Source organism: Toxorhynchites rutilus, chromosome 1 (assembly GCF_029784135.1).
Source record: "Toxorhynchites rutilus septentrionalis strain SRP chromosome 1, ASM2978413v1, whole genome shotgun sequence".
Lineage (NCBI taxonomy): Eukaryota > Metazoa > Arthropoda > Insecta > Diptera > Culicidae > Toxorhynchites > Toxorhynchites rutilus.
Window position 1 is genome coordinate 107,945,895 of NC_073744.1, and position 17,921 is coordinate 107,963,815.

The window sequence follows — 17,921 nt, forward strand, 5'->3', positions numbered from 1 at the left end:
GTCAGTGGGATACCCAATTCATATGAAAACAAAGGGAAAATGTCAGTGGGATACCCAATATGTTGGCTCCTGTCAGTTCAATGGGGGTTCTCTAAAGACGTCACCCGGCTGACGTTTATGATAAGGTAATCTGCAAGGGATTGCTAAGATGGCCGCCTTTCAGTAGCCAGCATAGAAATCATAACCTAAAATTCAAAATGAAGTGCTCCGCGCGATTCTTCGGCTGTGATTTGAATTGCAAATCGTCAAGAAAGCTTCCGGATGGGTATCCAAACATCGCTTGCCAAAAAAAAAACTATCCAACGTAATCAAATATTAACATATATGACTCCAAACATTAAACAATACGTGAGCCCCCTAAGCGCGAGCCCTGTTTTATGCTGCCTACGCTCAATTTGCATTGGATGGGATAGGGTTGCCAGAGCCCCGGTAATCTGTACTCGATGTGTGTCCAACAGGGATGCCAGGTGATTTTTTAAAATGCCTTCACATTAGAGATGGGCAAAACAGGTTTTAATCTAAGTGGTGCGGACTCAATCCACTTCATTTTCAAGCAAATTCATGCATGTTTTCAAGCGATTTCTTGCAATAAATTCTTAGACCACCAGAGATGCCAGATTTACAAATATGTTTGTAAATTTACAGACATGTCTGTAAAACACTTTTTGTTTTTGTTGTAGACTTTTTGGATATAACAATATTTCACAGGTTTTTGAAAAATAAAAGGGCTCTATTCATCACATCAAAAATATTCGACTCACCATATGACATTTTCCACAGTTTTAATACAGAAAAGTTATTATATTTAGTTTATATCAATACACATGACGTTAGACCAGCGATTCTCAACCTGCGGCCCGGCAGTCTTTCTGGTTGACCCATCTGGTGTGTATGAAGTTTGGAACCCGTACTTTTGCCCTGACATCATTGCAGACGAAAGAGAGGATACGGTTATTCACAATTAATGAAAAATTGCATTCTCTGCAGGTAACGAAAAATCTTGAACGAAAATTGTCTCTGATAATTATTTTTTGTTCTAGATAAGATTGTTTTGCTGAAATGCAAGGAGATTTATTGAAAAATAGTAAGGCTAGGGTCAGGACTATGTCTTCTTAGTATTAAAACAAAATCGAATAGAAATTTTCATTCTATTCTCAACAATTTACATTCGCTTTCGGGCCTGCTTATGACGAAATATGGGTTACTGTTCGATATTGTTACCACAGACATAGTTCATGGCTAAGTGGGGATCTAAAACTTGTATAGCCTTGCATGGCGGATGGAAAATATACACTGTATTTTCTTATAAGTTTCATCAACGACAAGACCGCAAACCTTGGTGGATGTCCAATATATCAACGAAGAAATACCGATTTTTATAAAAATTAACAACGCGTATGTATGTGTATGTATGTATGTGTAGATCGTTGAAACATTTAAACACACTTACAACACATAAGTCATTAAGTGGTCCGAAAAATCAATTTTTTCCACTTTTTCCCAAAAATGACAAATGAAAATTAAAAACTTTTGAATCACTGAATCGATTTAGATGATCGACATATAAAATTGAAACTAATGACTTAGCCTTTTATTAAAAAATATTTAACTTGCGAAAAAAATAATTATATTTTAGTAATTATTGATCGTAGTCGTTTTTTAGTTTTGTTTTGTGACTTTGGACTAGAGGACGCTATATTTTTATATTTTTCCTTGAAAACTGAGGATTTTTTACATAACATATCTCGATATCAGAGATGCTATTTTTTTGTTTTTTTAGATATGATGTTTCAAAGTAATCCGGTGGTTCGAAAAATCATTTTTTCCCCTTTGTCCAAAAATAACTTTCTGCAAAAAATCATAACATTTGAACTACTGAACCGGTTTTGATGATCGATGTATTAAATGGAAGCCAATAAGCAAAATTTGAAAAAATATCACACTTGCGGGACGGATATTAGTAGCATAGTTCTAGTTTAGTCACATATGAATACCATAACATCTCCGATATCGAGATATGTTAGGTAAATAATCCTCAGCTTTCCATAAAAAATATAAAAAAAATATAGCGCTCCTATCTTTAAACGAGAAAACTATGAAAAAATAACTCAATCAATAATTACAAAAACAAGAATTAAATTTTTTCGCAAAAGTAACATTTTTCCAAAGAAAAATAGCTCGTAAGCTTCAATTTGATCATGTCGGTCCAATAGTTCAAGAGTTATGTTTTTGTAGTGGGAAAAATAGGTAAAATTTGTTTTTCAAACCATCGATTAGTTTTGAAAAATCATATTTCAAAAACGAAAAAAATAGCATCTTTGATATCGAGATATTTTATGTAAAAAATTCTCACGTTTCAAGAAAAAATATAAAAAAATATAGCGCCCCCTAGTCCAAAGCCATGAAAACATTAAAAAACGAGTACAATCAATAATTACGAAAATAGGATCCATGTTATCTGCAAGTTCAATATTTCTCAATTAAAGCTCATTGGCTTCAATTTGATATGCCGATCATCTAAATCGGTTAAGTGGTTCGAAAGTTATAAATTTTTGAAAAAAGTCATTTTGGGAAAAAGTGGAAAAAAATGATTTTTTGGATCACCCTAAAATAGAAATGGGCACCCCAATGAAAAAATAAAAAAATACGAGTCTAATGTTTTGCGATAAAGTACAATATTACCACTTTTGACGAAGATCTGAGAACCACTATATTGGTTTGGCATGGAATGGCTGTATATATATACAAAATACAATCTTACGTGCATCACGATGTACAAAGTATTAATGAATATGTGAAAATTAACGTTAAAAGACATTTCTATAGATCTGCACACTTTTACAGACTTTTCCACATTTTTAACAGACATTCACATGTTTTTACAGATTTTTTTTAAAAATCATCTGGCATCCCTTCTTTCCACTTTTTATGGAATATTTTCAAATCGCAGGAGTAAACATTTACGTGACTCTGACTTCGTTTGTTTTTATTTCGTTCGGAAAAACGTTATGTCAAAGAGAGGGGACATTAAAAAGGCGTAGCTCAGTGAAAGGCTGACATGCTCTTTCAGAGATGCAATGGTTAATTAAACAATTTACGGAAAAATGTAGTTCGTTCATTTTATTGTTTGAATTATTTTTGCCCCTGACAACAATACCTCTTTTATAGTGTTGATTATCATAAGAAAAATAACACTCCTGATCGTTGGATCTCTTTTGACATTTCAATTGGATCTTTTTTGACAGCCGTTTTGATTCAGTCCGCACTACCTAGGTTTTAATGATTCTTTTTCCGATCCCATCGGCAACACACTCGGGTGCCACAGGGAAGTGTCTTAGGGCCCATTTTGTTTATTTTATATATAAATGATCTGCGACGGGTTTTACGATATTGTGACATTAATTTGTTCGCGGATGATACTGTCCTGTTCATCGCAGCTAAGAATATAATTATTGTTGACATTAATTTGTTCGCGGATGATACTGTTCTGTTCATCGCAGCTGCAGGCTGATTTAGACGATGCCAGTCAGCGCTCTAGTTTAAGTATCCAGTGAATACAGAACAGACACTCTGTTCAAGTTAGAGGCCAAGGTAATATTATACTATCAGGCACGTAGCGTAACCGGCACGGCACGTTTCATGCAAGACAAATATTATTGCGTGTGTTTCAAACGTGTATGCGTATATTTTTTTTTTATCCCATTTATTTATTTAAGGCTCATTAGCATTTTAGCTGTAACAGAGCCGAATTTTAATCGTGTACATATCACATGGTTATCGTATATCTATAATTAGCACATTACACAGTTGCCATTTTTCGGCGCTAGAGTCCCTTCTATACCATCGCATATGATACATATTTACACAGTAGCCATTTAGGCGTAAGAGTTTTTCCTTCTGTTCATACATTATCCAGTTAGACCGGACAGCGGAGACAGTTGTTTGATCATTGTTGAGTTATTTATAGAACAGCAGTCCGATGTGTCTTGCAGAGCAAAGCAGTTGCATGGATGAATCGATCTTATTTCGACCGTGGATCGATCTCCATCGCTGATGATTGTTGCGTGGACGTAGTTATTCTGTAACAACACAAAGATGGTCAATGAGGGTCCTGAGTTTTGAACTCACGATCGATCGCTTACTAAGCGAACGCGCAACCAATGTGGCTACGGAGACCCCCTTATGCGTATATATAGCGGAACGGCTCCGGGCATACACAGCACGCTTCAGACAAATGCATGAAGGAATTCTCGAAAAGAATATTTTGCCGGTGCCGGGAACGAACTACATGGGCGAGTAGCACCATACATACAAACCCAACGTCGAAGTTCGTGGTGTGGGTGCGTTCGTCGCTCTTCGGTACGACATCGGTTCAATCACCAGTAGCATTTCTTCGCTCCGTCTGCGCTGCCGGTCCGTACAGAGAAGTTGCTATGCCTGATGATATGAATACATCATGTATTTGTCTGCCGGTGTCGGTACGTGCCGTTTACGCTACGTGCCTGATAATATAAAACGGCCTTAACTTGAACAGAGTGTCTGTTCTCTGTTCACTGGATACCTCAACCAAGGCGCCTAGAAGTATATACTAAGGTGGGCCAACTTGCTAAAACCACTCTTCAGCCATCTTGGAAGTCTACTGTAAACAAAACACAATACGCTATTGCCGAAGCTCGCTCGTGATCAGTCAGTCTCTTTCACGCTGCAAGCAAATAATTCTCCTTCTGCTTTCTTCCCTGCTGTTTTCATATACCGCTCCCCTAACCAACTTAGTGACGAAACGGCCTCACCTAGTACCATAGACCCGTCTTGACCTCAACTAGAGCGCTGACTGGCATCGTTTAAATCAGCCTTAAGAATATAAGAGAAACCGAGGAACACATAAACGAAGATTTGCATTCTCTGGCTCAGTGGCTTAAATTCAAACAATTGAAATTGAATGTTGGCAAAATAAAATACATGTTAATTTCTTCAGCAAACTCCAGTATTGACGTAAATTTTGAAATAGATGGTGAGACATTAGAACGCGTGAATGAAATCAAATACCTAGGAGTTATCATTGATGACAATTTAACATTCAAGTCTCACATTAATAATGTCATCAAGAAGATTGCCAAGAAGCACGGCGTTTTGTGTCGTTTGAAAAAAGAACTGACGGTGAACAGTAAAATTAAATTGTATAAATCATTGATCTCACCGCACATAGACTTTTGCTCGTCGATCCTATTCGTTGCAAACAATACACAATTAACGAGATTGCAGCGTTTACAAAATGAAATTATGCGTTTGATTTTAAGATGTAGTAGATACACTTTCTCTAATTTGATGTTGGACGCGCTACAGTGGCTATCTGTGAAGCAAAGAATTTACTATTTGACAATGGTGTTCATCTTTAAAATTTTAAACGGTATGCTGCCTCGATATTTGTGTGATCGAATTGAAAGAGGAAGTGATGTTCATAGATACAATACTAGAAACGCGGATGATGCAAGAACACCTAACTTTATATTCAGTAGGTCGCAGAACTCGTTGCTATACAAAGGAATACATTTTTTCAATTCGATGCCCAGGGAAATAAAACGAGCGGCAATAATGGCACAGTTTAAGCGAATGTGTATTTCCCACGTTAAATCTGTTTTGTAAACAGGGTTTCGAAAAATTTTTGTAAATTAATTAACCATAAACATAAACATAAACTAATTATTGAAATTTAAAAAAAAATACAGGTATCTCAAACTGCCATGTTCGTACTGATGATGATGATGTTTCTTTATTGTATTGTAGATTATTAAAAAAAAACAAAGAAAAACGAGCGTTGTCTACGAAAGTTTGAGCCTCGCGCGCGTTTGGTGGGCCTGGACTAATGTTAATAATGAACACTGACATAAAACTGACACACAATGAAATTTTATGTAGAGTCTGAAATGGAAAATTAGGGTCAGCACAACTTACTTCTTGTAGGTAAATAACGCCAAGAAAAAAAATTTCATACAAACTTTAGCAATTTAAAACTGCATTAGGCGCCGACTAATCTGATAGAGAATAGTTGGATTCATACAAACTAATGTCGTATCCAGATGTCGACACCATTCCGCCGTCAACGCGAATGAGTGAAATTAGGAAACAAAAGTATAGGTCGGACTCGATTATCTGGAGTATTGATTTATTTCACTTCGGATAATCGAATCCTCCGGATAATCGAACCATAAAAAAAACGAATTTTCTGACGGTAAACGTCACACGTCAAAAGCTAGAAAATACTTGCCTAATTATTTCCTAGCTTTTAGTACATTAAACCGTTTAACTTAAAAAGCTTTTTAACTCAAAATTTTCTAATTTTTAGTAAATAATCTGTATCATTAGTATACTTCTCTATAAAAAAGACGGGTGGGTAATGTCGGGGACATAACCGGAGTGACGTAGGACTATACAAAGGGGACAGCTTTTGTTAAATATATATTTTAAATATATTGTTTTATTTTCTTCTCGTACGTGAATACCTACCTATCTACCTGAAAAATGGATTAGTTTACTGTTTACTCTTTACGAATATGTTGAGGGTTGAAAAGAACCTTTTGTGTTGTGTTTTTGTTATCACTCGATATTCCCATCTTGTTCGGTTAAACCTTCCTGTTTAGCTATTGCGTTTGCCACTCGCCACAGCTTTCACAGTTGGAAAATTTCTTCCTATCTAGCTTGTGACATATTGTTCAGTAAATTACATTTAATGCGACGTGCCGGAGAAGCACTTTGCCACTCACTGAAACTAATTGTTGCCTTGATGAGCGCCGAACCGAAGCTGCTCTGTTCTTGATGCGGGTTTTCTGATTGTCGTGAGCACCCACTCTACATTGTTGTGTCGAATTGGTCCCAACAAACGGTGTCGACAACGATACCGATATCGTGCCATTTTGCAACGATTTTGTCGACCTACCTTTCGTATTCGACAACCAATTTCGAGCCAAACCTGTGCCAATCTGGCACCGCGTCGACCGATTGCAGTACTGCTCAACCGTTTTTATGGCTGTGTTTTCAAAAAGTTTAATGTTAAGCAAAAAAAATAAAAATTTGCGTTGTTTACAAATATTTATTTATAATAAATTCATACAATTGTGCACTGTTGATGTATATTATTCGCAGCGATTATACCGTCATCAGTAAACTCCCGACAGCTACAAATTTCTTCATCGGAATCGCAGTCGGCTCAATTATTTTTGTCCCTTTCGTTCTCTCTAGCAGACACACCTAACTTCGTGGGAAATCATGACTGTTGAGATGGATGAGTTTTTTTATTCTGAAATGAAATTAAGAGATCAAAATTCATATCATAAGTAAAAATTAAAACCAGTCATACTTACGGGTATTCAAATTGGTTACGTTCGTGTTGAAGTTGTTGTTGGTGATTATGGTGAGATGAGCGCTTTGGTCTGATCCCAAAAACAATACTTTACCGAAGCTGCAAACTCCGTTTTCATTCCATTCAGATCACCGCTATTCATTCATTTTCATTTATACATTTTTGCTGTTGCTGCTGCTTTCCTTCCTTTGACGCGATATATAAACAAAGACTAGCTGCGTTCATCACAAATTCGCCTGTATTTTGTCTCCGTGTTGTTGAATTTGTTACTGAAATTAATCAAGGAAACATCATTTATATTTTATAATTAAATATCAAAATTATCCTTACTTACAAAATTTAGTTCTCGAGTCATTCTCTGTTATGTTTTGAATGACAATTTAGAGAGAAAGAGAAAAAGTAATCTCTACAGTGATGCCGTTTCGCTCAGTACCAAAAAATTGCATACAATTATAGTTCAAATATAGACAGTGCTGCCTGCGGGGGGTAAGGCGGTGGTAGATTCCAGCACTTTTGTAGCATGTTACTTCGTTTCGGTCGACATCGGGCCAATGACTGCTCGATTATGTTTGGAACTGGGCAGCTTTGCAAGCCAACTCGAGCACTCCGACGGCCGAAACTCTATAATCGCTGTTAGGTATACTGGTGCTCCGGCACCAATCCGTTCGGCCTAGTTACCCTTGCGGAGCAATCAGTGAATGCGACCAACAGAGAACTGGAGACCTGCACGGTTCGAGTGAGACTTTGCCTTTCCCTTAACTTGTCCTCCTTTGTTACGTCCACGATGCCGATGCCGTACAACCACACGGGTTTACGGTTTGAAAGAAAATAAGATATTTTTTTGGGGTCCGCGTGTTTTATACTCTAGCGGTACACACTCACAGGATAGTGACAAATCGGCAGACTCAGCCAGAGGGGCGAGTCCAACGAGACGAACGAATGAGCGTTAAAAGGGAGCGATGGCAAAAAAATACATTCATTACGATTTGTTCGCTCGTTGGATTCACATGCAGGCTAAAAAGGGTCCTTTTCAGGATCACAAAATTATCTTCAATCTAAAGAGTTTATTGTTTTGTTGTCACTCGATATCCCCATCTTGTTCGGCTAAACCTTTCTGTTTAGCGATTGCATTTGCCACTCGCCTCAGCTTTCACAGTTGGAAAATTTCTTCCCATCCAGCTTGTGACATATTTTACAGTAAATTACATTCAATGCAACGTACCGAAGCGCCACTCAGTGTCGCATTGGAGGCGATTTGAACCTGTAATTGAACATTTGCGATGACAGTGGTACAGTGTCGACTTTCAATGTGCGGTCATAATTTGGATCTCTATGTTTACAAAAATGTCCAACTAAATAAGTCGCATTACATGTCCGTCCAATTAGCTAAATGTCGAACTAATTGTAAATTTCTGTACTTTCAATCTGGAAACAATTTATGAGTTGGTGAAAATTGAATAATCTTGAAAGTCCCCAACTATCAATAAGCTCAGAACTACTGCCAGATTCACATACTCATCAGATCCTGGCAAACAAATTATGAAAACATCAATTTGTGTTTTATTATTATTTTGGATAATGTTTTAGAACGCATTGAACTTTATTTCCTAAACTCTTTTTTGGAAGGTTTAATGGCCCTGAAAAGCGCCTTGTTTTATGGAATGGTTCCAATTTAGAAAACTTAGTACTCGTGGTTTTGAAAAAAAAACCATTTCGAACGCCCTCGATGCCGCCTTGTTCTGGATTTGCCACCAAAGCAGATTGTAAAAAGAACAAACTTTTTTCTTCTGCTACCTGCTGCCGTTTTGCGATTGCGTTTGCCACTCGCCACTCGCTGCAACTGCCTGTTGTTGTCTTGATGTGTTCTGTTCTGAATGCGGTTTTTCTTATCGTCGCGAGCAGCTTTACCAGCCAACTCGATCACTTCGGCGGTCGAAACTATATAACGGCGGCTAGGTGGACTGGTGCACTGGTACTAACGCGCTCGGCCTAGCTACCCTTGCGGGGAACTCCATATCAACACGGTTCGAGCGGGATTTTGCCTTTCCCTTCACTTTTCCTCCTTCACCATGTCCAGACATGGGTGCTTGGGTTGGTTTGTTGATGTGTTGTGATGCGAACCGATGTGGTGTACGGTTTGAATGAGAATGATCGTTACGGCAGCGGAGCGGGGATTTTTAAGCTGACTGGCTGGCTCGAGAATTACGCATGTGTGAGACTGCGACCAATGTTTCGTTCATTTTTTTCTTTTTCCTTTCCAATCGTGCTTCATTCTATTTCGCTGCTGCTCTGGTTGCCCGTTTTGGTCGGTACGATTTGAGGAGCACAAAATGGACCAATCAAAAATGGGCACATAGTGAATTTTGAGAATGCTTGATATTTCACAATTATTCAATTATTTATCTCAAGAAAAATGAAATGTTATTCGTTATGATAGATGCGTAGATATATTTCCTATCAATTGATGCAAAAACCTTTGCGATCTATTGAGAAATGCTCGAGTTATAAGCGTTCCAAATCTTGCATTTTTTCCTACTTGTTCAGTGCCTAGATTTCCATTTCACCCCCTATATCTTCCGGTTAGACGTAGTCCTACGTCAAAAAAGCCATTCATCTTTTGACGTAGAACTACGTCTTTCATTAAGGAAGCCAAATCAGAAAACAGGTCACGTTTTTATGAAATAAAGTTAACGTTAATAACTATTTTTGCCGCGAACGGATTTTGGCGATTCGTATACCAAACGAATCGGAAATTCCTTAAGATTTGTTTAATTTGCTATACATTACAATCCCATAGTCTGTATATGGTTTAAATTGATGAAAATTGGAAGCATTCCCATTTCCTCATACATTTGTTCTGTCCATTTGTGTGCTTTCGCGAACAGAGCTGTCAGTAACGAGCAACTTATCGACGACCAACGGAGGGGAAATCGTAGGATTTAAAGTCTCCTTGAACAAACAAAGGAAAAGAAGAAGAATGAAGGGGAAGTTTTGCCTAGAGTATAAACAGTGGATCTCGCTGAGGCAAACTCAGAGGCGAATGAACTTCAAAGTTTAAAGCCTCTTAAAAACAAAGAATGAAAGAATGAGGCAAACTTTCATTCGTCATCGGACTGTTGAGCAATCCGGTTCACTTTGCTTTCGCTGTGCTTCGATCTGAGATTGGACCTCACCAGTGGTAATTCAAATTGGATATCGTCGTGTGGTTTTTCCAGTTCGTTTTACGCGTTATTTGTATCGTGTGTTTTTCTTTCCGCGTCATAAATTGGATGCTTCGCATAGTGTGTGATGAGCAAGAAGAAGAGGAAGGCTGGCTCGAGCCCATCAAAAAACGAACGCATTGCCAGGGGCAATAAAATTTCGAGGCAAGCTAGGATTGCATTTGCACTAGTCTTGATCATAATGAAGCAATGCTACTGTTTTCGAGGTTGTTGATATTAAAAAAAAAACAGGAAGTGGGTTATATCTATGGTATAACCCTGAGAGAGAGGAGCCAGCTCGCGTTTGTTGTGATCACCCTTATGTCAGCGCGAACCAGTCACGGTGAACCAAGGGGAAGTATTGAAATATGTAGAAAATTTCAACATGACATTTTTTTGCAAGACGTTTTATGTGAAAATAATGTTGACGTCGGACTACATCTTTCATTTCTATACTGGGGTGTGAGTTCAAAGCTTCGAGAACGAGAGTGTTACATTGGAGAAACAGGATTTTGAGCAAACCCTTTTCGCCGGTTGAAAGAAATGGTATGATAACCGCTTCATTCGAAAGATAAAATGTCTACGCGTTATATGTATGTTACTTATTGATGCAAAAACTTGTTTCAATAGCTCAAAAATTGTTTTGGAAGCAAGCTATTGAAATCACAAAAATCTGTATATAAGTAGGTGCCAGCTCCACTCAATTATAATTGTACAGCGGTTAGATCATTTTGGAACAGTTACTGCTGCAAAAAAAAACAAACTTGCTGCTGTGAAGAAGGCGACCAGCAAGAAGAAAGCTGCTGCTACTGTTGGTGTGGCTGCCCGAAAGCAAAAGTCAAACAAATCCTCAAAAATCGTTGCATGCAAGCCGAAAACGCTGAACTCATAAAAATCAGTAGCAGCTTCGAAAAACCCACACATAACGCACAACACGAGAGAAAACAAGATAGTGTTTTCAGCAAATCAAATCCAGTTCTTTTCAGAAAGAGTTTATCAAATACTGCGGTCAAATACATTCTTTTTGTAATTTCTTCGATCAAGTGCGATCAACGTAAGATTACATCTTTCGAGCACTTATTAGGAGTACAATGAATCTTGAGAAAGACAACCCAGATTCATATATTTTCGAGTGGTTATAGACACCATGTCGACCGAGCGACGAAAAGTGCTACAAAAGTGCTGGATTCTAACCCCGCCTTGCCCCCCGCAGGCTGCTCTGCCTATAGTTCTAGCTATAATCGTACGCGATTACATGTCCGAGGGAAACGGCATCACTGCTTTTTCTCTTTCTTTATGAACTGTCAGCAAACGGACGGGAGCATCAAAGTTCTAAACAAACAGTCTCAAATATCAGCTCGTTGTTGTGTACTGTAATTCCATCCAAAATACTTCTCGGTACGGTAAAAATGAGCATGGATTTTGTTTTTCGGAGACGAGCAAATAAAAAAACAGTACGAAGAAAATCGGACAGGTAACAGAAACTCTATTTCATTATGTTCAATTTACGTAAAACTATCTGTTTATTTTAGGTAACGAATTCATCTGCACAACGGCAGAAATTATTGAAAAAAATGCGCAAATTCTACGAACATTCAAAAGCATATGCGTATCTTCATGTAGAACAATCCTACAAAAGTCGGACGTAATTGAAAAGCGGTTGAAGGAATAAATAGCGGTGCCTGAATAAAACAAAATCGAAGAAATTGAGCGTCCATTTCCGTTCGACTGTTTAATGGAGAAGATGGGTAAAAGAGGTAAAAACTCAATCTATTTCAATAGTTATTGCAGTTATTATACATTAATGTAGCGGCCATTGATTACCGTTCACTACATTGTCTACAGGAATATTCGAGACAACACTCGCTGGACTCCCATCTTCCGCCTCCAACTTTGGTGGAAGGATTGCCGATTAAACCGGACAAATGAACACATCTCAACGCAATCACCAACAACTAACGTATATAACGTTTGTTCAGCTTACCCATGATAATGAATTAAATTTGATAATCATCACTTCACACACTTGAATGATCATCGTGAAATTAATGGTAAGTTTAGTTATTCTGATAAGTAGTGATACTTTTAATCGTAAAGTTCTTCTATGCAATTGATTCTCATCCCTCAAGATACCACCACAGGTGATGGAGGAAATCAGTTGCCACTAGACTCGGTATAAGCTGCAGTACATCTGGATGATCTAGCGGAACTGCCAGGCACTCGACAATCTCAGCTGAGGTTATGAGGATGTGTTACCTTCAATAAATCCGAATCCCAACAAAATTTCTGTCTCTCGAAAAAAAAGTCACAGGTAGCTATTACTCTTGATTATTTAATTTTATTGGTGATATTCACTATTTTTACACATTTAGAATTCCAGGTAATCTAATACACTGAACGCCTCGTTAGTAGCCGGAGCCGGAGAAGAGATTGGTTATGATATTGATGATAATGATCAGCAAATTAATTTCGTAACTGCATTGAAGACCACATTTTTGATACTGAATGCTGCGGCTGTACAAATCATGTAGAGCACGAATATGACGAAGACAATTGACACTATTGTATTTATTTTTTAGTTTATATTCAAAATTGAAAAATACAGAAGAATTTCAAAATATCATATTAAAGTGATTATTAGTGAACCACGACTTTTCTTTATTTTTTGTTTCATATTTATTGAATACGAATATAGCCATAATAAGGGTCGAGTAGTTTTTCGTTCGGTCGACGCGGTGCCAGATTGGCACAGTGTTGGCCCGTATTTGATTGTCGAATACGAAGAACTTTTGTCGATTGTCGAATACGAAGAACATTCTTTTCTGTGATCATGGTAGACATACAAGTGTGCTTTGTGCTGTGATTGTTGAAAAAAAAATTACGTGTGAAATACTGTTGTGTGCAGCGAAAGAATATTTCGATCGCGTGCCCGTTGTGTATTTTTTATCAGGCTAAGTAGAGGAACAGCTGCCACATCAGCTGATTCTTGTTTATTTCAATTTTTCTCGTTCGCCCCAGCGTGCTATTTTTCTCATATAGCAGCTGTGGCGGTATTGTTTTTATTTCTCTTTTGACGTAGGACTACGTCTAACCGGAAGATATAGGGGGTGAAATGGAAATCTAGGCACTGAACAAGTAGGAAAAAATGCAAGATTTGGAACGCTTATAACTCGAGTATTTCTCAATAGATCGCAAAGGTTTTTGCATCAATTGATAGGAAATATATCTACGCATCTATCATAACGAATAACATTTCATTTTTCTTGAGATAAATAATTGAATAATTGTGAAATATCAAGCATTGTCAAAATGCACTATGTGCCCATTTTTGATTGGTCCATTTTGTGCTCCTCAAATCGTACCGACCAAAACGGGCAACCAGAGCAGCAGCGAAATAGAATGAAGCACGATTGGGAAGGAAAAAGAAAAAAATGAACGAAACATTGGTCGCAGTCTCACACATGCGTAACTCTCGAGCCAGCCAGTCAGCTTAAAAATCCCCGCTCCGCTGTCGTAACGATCATTCTCATTCAAACCGTACACCACATTGGTTCGCATCACAACACATCAATAAACCAACCCAAGCAGCCATGTCTGGACATGGTAAAGGAGGAAAAGTGAAGGGAAAGGCAAAATCCCGCTCGAACCGTGTTGATCTGGAGTTCCCCGCAAGGGTAGCTAGGCCGAGCGCGTTAGTACCAGTGCACCAGTCCACCTAGCCGTTATATAGTTTATATAGGCGTTATAATAGTTTCGTTATATAGTTTCGGCCACCGAAGTGATCGAGTTAGCTGGCAAAGCTGCTCGCGACGATAAGAAAACCCGCATTCGGAACAGAACACATTCGGTTCGGTGGACATCAAGACAACAGGCATTGCAGCGAGTGGCGAATGGCAAACGCAATCGCAAAACGGCATCAGGTAGCAGAAGAAAAAAGTTTGTTCTTTATACAAACTGCTTTGGTGGCAAATCCAGAACAAGGCGGCATCGAGGGCGTTCGAAATGGTTTTCTTCAATACCACGAGTACTAAGTTTTCTAAATTGGAACCATTCCATAAAGCAAGGCGCTTTTCAGGGCCATTAAATCTTCCAAAAAAGAGTTTAGGAAATACAGTTCAATGCTTTCTAAAGCATTATCCAAAATAATAATAAAACACAAATTGATTTTTTCATAATTTGTTTGCCAGGATCTGATGAGTATGTGAATTTGACAGTTGTTCTGAGCTTATTGATAGTTGGGGACTTTCCTGATTATTCAATTTTCACCAATTCTTAAATTGTTTCCAGATTGAAAGTACAGTAATTTACAATTAGTTCGACATTAAGCTAATTGGACGGACATGTAATGCGACTTATTTAGTTGGAAATTTTTGTAAACATAGAGATCCAAATTATGACCCCACATTGAAAGTCGACACTGTACCACTGTCATCGCAAATGTTCAATTACAGGTTAAAATCGCCTCCAATGCGACACTGAGTGGCGCTTCGGCACGTCGCATTGAATGTAATTTACTGTACAACATGTCACAAAGCTGGATGGGAAGAAATTTTCCAACTGTGAAAGCTGTGGTGAGTGGCAACAAATCGCTAAACAGGAAGGTTTAGCCGATCAAGATGGGAATATCGAGTGATAACAAAACACTAAACTCTTTAGATTGAAGATAATTTTGTGATCCTGAAAAGGACCCTTTTTAGCCTGCATGTGAATCCAACGAGCGAACAAATCGTAATGAATGTATTTTTTTGCCATCGCTCCCTTTTAACGCTCATTCGTTCGCCTCGTTGGACTCGTCCCTCTGGCTAAGTTTACCGATTTGTCTCTATCCTGTGAGTGTGTACCGCTAGAGTATAAAACACGCGGACCCCAAAAAATATCTTATTTTCTTTCAAACCGTAAACCCGTGTGGTTGTACGGCATCGGCATCGTGGACGTAACAAAGGAGGACAAGTTAAGGGAAAGGCAAAGTCTCACTCGAACCGTGCAGGTCTCCAGTTCCCTGTTGGTCGCATTCACTGAGTGCTCCGCAAGGGTAACTAGGCCGAACGGATTGGTGCCGGAGCACCAGTATACCTAACAGCGATTATAGAGTTTCGGCCGTCGGAGTGCTCGAGTTGGCTTGCAAAGCTGCTCACGACAATCAGAAAACCCGCATCAAGAACAGAGCAGCTTCGGTTCGGCGCTCATCAAGGCAACAATTAGTTTCAGTGAGTGGCAAAGTGTTTCTCCGGCACGTCGCATTAAATGTAATTTACTGAACAACATGTCACAAGCTGGATGGGAAGAAATTTTCCAACTGTGAAAGCTGTGGCGAGTGGCAAACGCAATAGCTAAACAGGAAGGTTTAACCGAACAAGATGGGAATATCGAGTGATAACAAAAACACAACACCAAAGGTTCTTTTCAGAACCATCAACATATTCATAAAGAGTAAACAGTAAACTAATCCATTTTTCAGGTAGATAGGTAGGTATCCACGTAGGAGAAGAAAATAAAACAATATATTAAACATATATATTTAACAAAAGCTGTCCCCTGTGTATAGTCCTACGTCACTCCGGTTATGTCCCCGACATTACCCACCCGTCTTTTTTTCTGTATGGTGTTCGTTGTGTTGTATTACACAACACTTAAAGCGTCCCGCTTTAATCTGTATTGGAATTGGCAATGGAATGTTCTCTGTGTAAATTGGGGATTGTAATAAGCGATTTGCCGGTTTGCTGTATCGGGAAGTGTAGCGGTGTGTTCCACTACCGCTGTACTTCTCTTACTAAAGCAACGGCAAAGCTTATCACGGAGAATGTAAATGTATTGTTCAAATGCAATGATTGTCTATCGGACCAGGGTTGTGGTGAGCAGAGCGATGTTATTTCGGATGTGCGTAAGATAGAAAAAGAGGTGATGAAATTATCTTCACTCTCTGACTCGCTTACGGGCATGCGAGATCAGATCGCTGCTCAGATAGACAGCGCGTTAAAGTGCGGTATGGAAGAATTGAGACAAGATGTAAATGGGTCTCTTGAAAAATTGATTTGTGAGAAATTGGAATCTATGACTAGTTCTATTTTAACAATTAACGCGCAAAATAATTTAGCTGCAAAGAATGACTTGCTCATTGAACCTGGTACAGTTCATTCTGAATCGCACCAAAATATTCCGAAACGTAAGAAACGAAAATTTCAAAATAATGATGATGATAATGTACATCAAAATAAAATTAGTTTTGCGGATGTTGTTAAAAGTGCGAACACTTCTAACAACAATAAGATAATGGGTTATAGTAATAGTACTAGTATCATGCAAAGTAATTGTAAGACTCATCCGGTTATTGTAATCAAGCCTAAAGAGTCCAAACAAGCTTGCGAGGATACTCGGAAGCATTTGAAGACAAAATTAGATCCAAGAACACACAAAATTAGTAATTTCAGAAATGGAAGAAATGGCTCCATCATTGTTGAGTGTGCAACTGGAGCTAATATAGATAATGTGAAAGATGACATCGAAAGCAATTTGGGTGAGAAGTATAGTGCTGTTGTTCCCATATCGGTGCCCAGATTAAAAATCGTGGGCATGAGCGATCAGCATTCCTCCGATGTTTTCATTGATTACCTCCGAAGTCAGAATGAAGGCATCGAAATAAAAGATGTAAAGGTTTTAAATGTGTACGAAAATCCACGCTTCACCTACAATAAGTTTACTGCTGTAATTGAAGTAGATGTTGACACATATAACTGTTTATTGAACGCGAAAAAAGTAAATGTGGGGTTCGATCGGTGCTCCGTAGTTCCTGCGATTAATGTATTAAGATGCTTCAAATGTGGAGAATTTGGACACAAGAGCACGGATTGCAAACAAAATTTTGAAACGTGCTCAAGGTGTAGTCAGAAACACAAGACATCTGAATGCAAGTCAACTGTGTTGAAATGTGTTAATTGTTTGAAAATGAATACAGAACGGAAATTGAATTTGGACGTCAATCATGCCGCATTTAGCTCTGAATGTTTAGTATATCAGAGACTTTTTGATTTGAAAAAAAGCAGCTTGCATTTCAATAAATAGCAACCAGGTTCCAGAAGAATTGTGAACCAATATTATATTTTGTATTTGAATATTGCGGGACTGTCAACAAACTACGTAGCGTTACGTCAGATTGTTGAGGAAAAGCGTCCATTTCTAGTCCTTTTGTCTGAAACACACATTGTTGAAATAGAATCATTTGATCAGTATAGTATTCCGGGATATAATGTTGCTGCGTGTTTATCACATTCTAGGCACACTGGCGGTGTTGCTATTTATGTCAGAGAATCAGTTCAATTCAATCTTCGCCTCAACGAAGTGTTTGATGGTAACTGGTTCTTGGGCAT

The 17,921-nt window shown here is 38.3% G+C and overlaps 2 long non-coding RNA genes across 3 annotated transcripts; one reads left to right on the forward strand and one right to left on the reverse strand.

Moving 5' to 3' along the window:
* Positions 1–7,076: 7,076 nt before the first annotated feature.
* Positions 7,077–8,066, reverse strand: LOC129762864 (uncharacterized). Its single transcript, XR_008740734.1, has 3 exons — positions 7,692–8,066; positions 7,359–7,626; positions 7,077–7,294 (listed from the first exon to the last, which is right to left on the reverse strand). It is a non-coding gene; the product is annotated as an uncharacterized LOC129762864 (long non-coding RNA).
* Positions 8,067–11,705: 3,639 nt separating this feature from the next.
* On the forward strand, positions 11,706–13,175 carry LOC129762913 (uncharacterized). Of its 2 annotated transcripts, none has more exons than XR_008740748.1 (5): positions 11,706–12,031; positions 12,090–12,314; positions 12,403–12,608; positions 12,655–12,868; positions 12,930–13,175. It is a non-coding gene; the product is annotated as an uncharacterized LOC129762913 (long non-coding RNA). The 2 variants fall into 2 exon arrangements; XR_008740747.1 differs by having other exon boundaries at positions 11,714–12,031; positions 12,687–12,868.
* Positions 13,176–17,921: the final 4,746 nt, after the last annotated feature.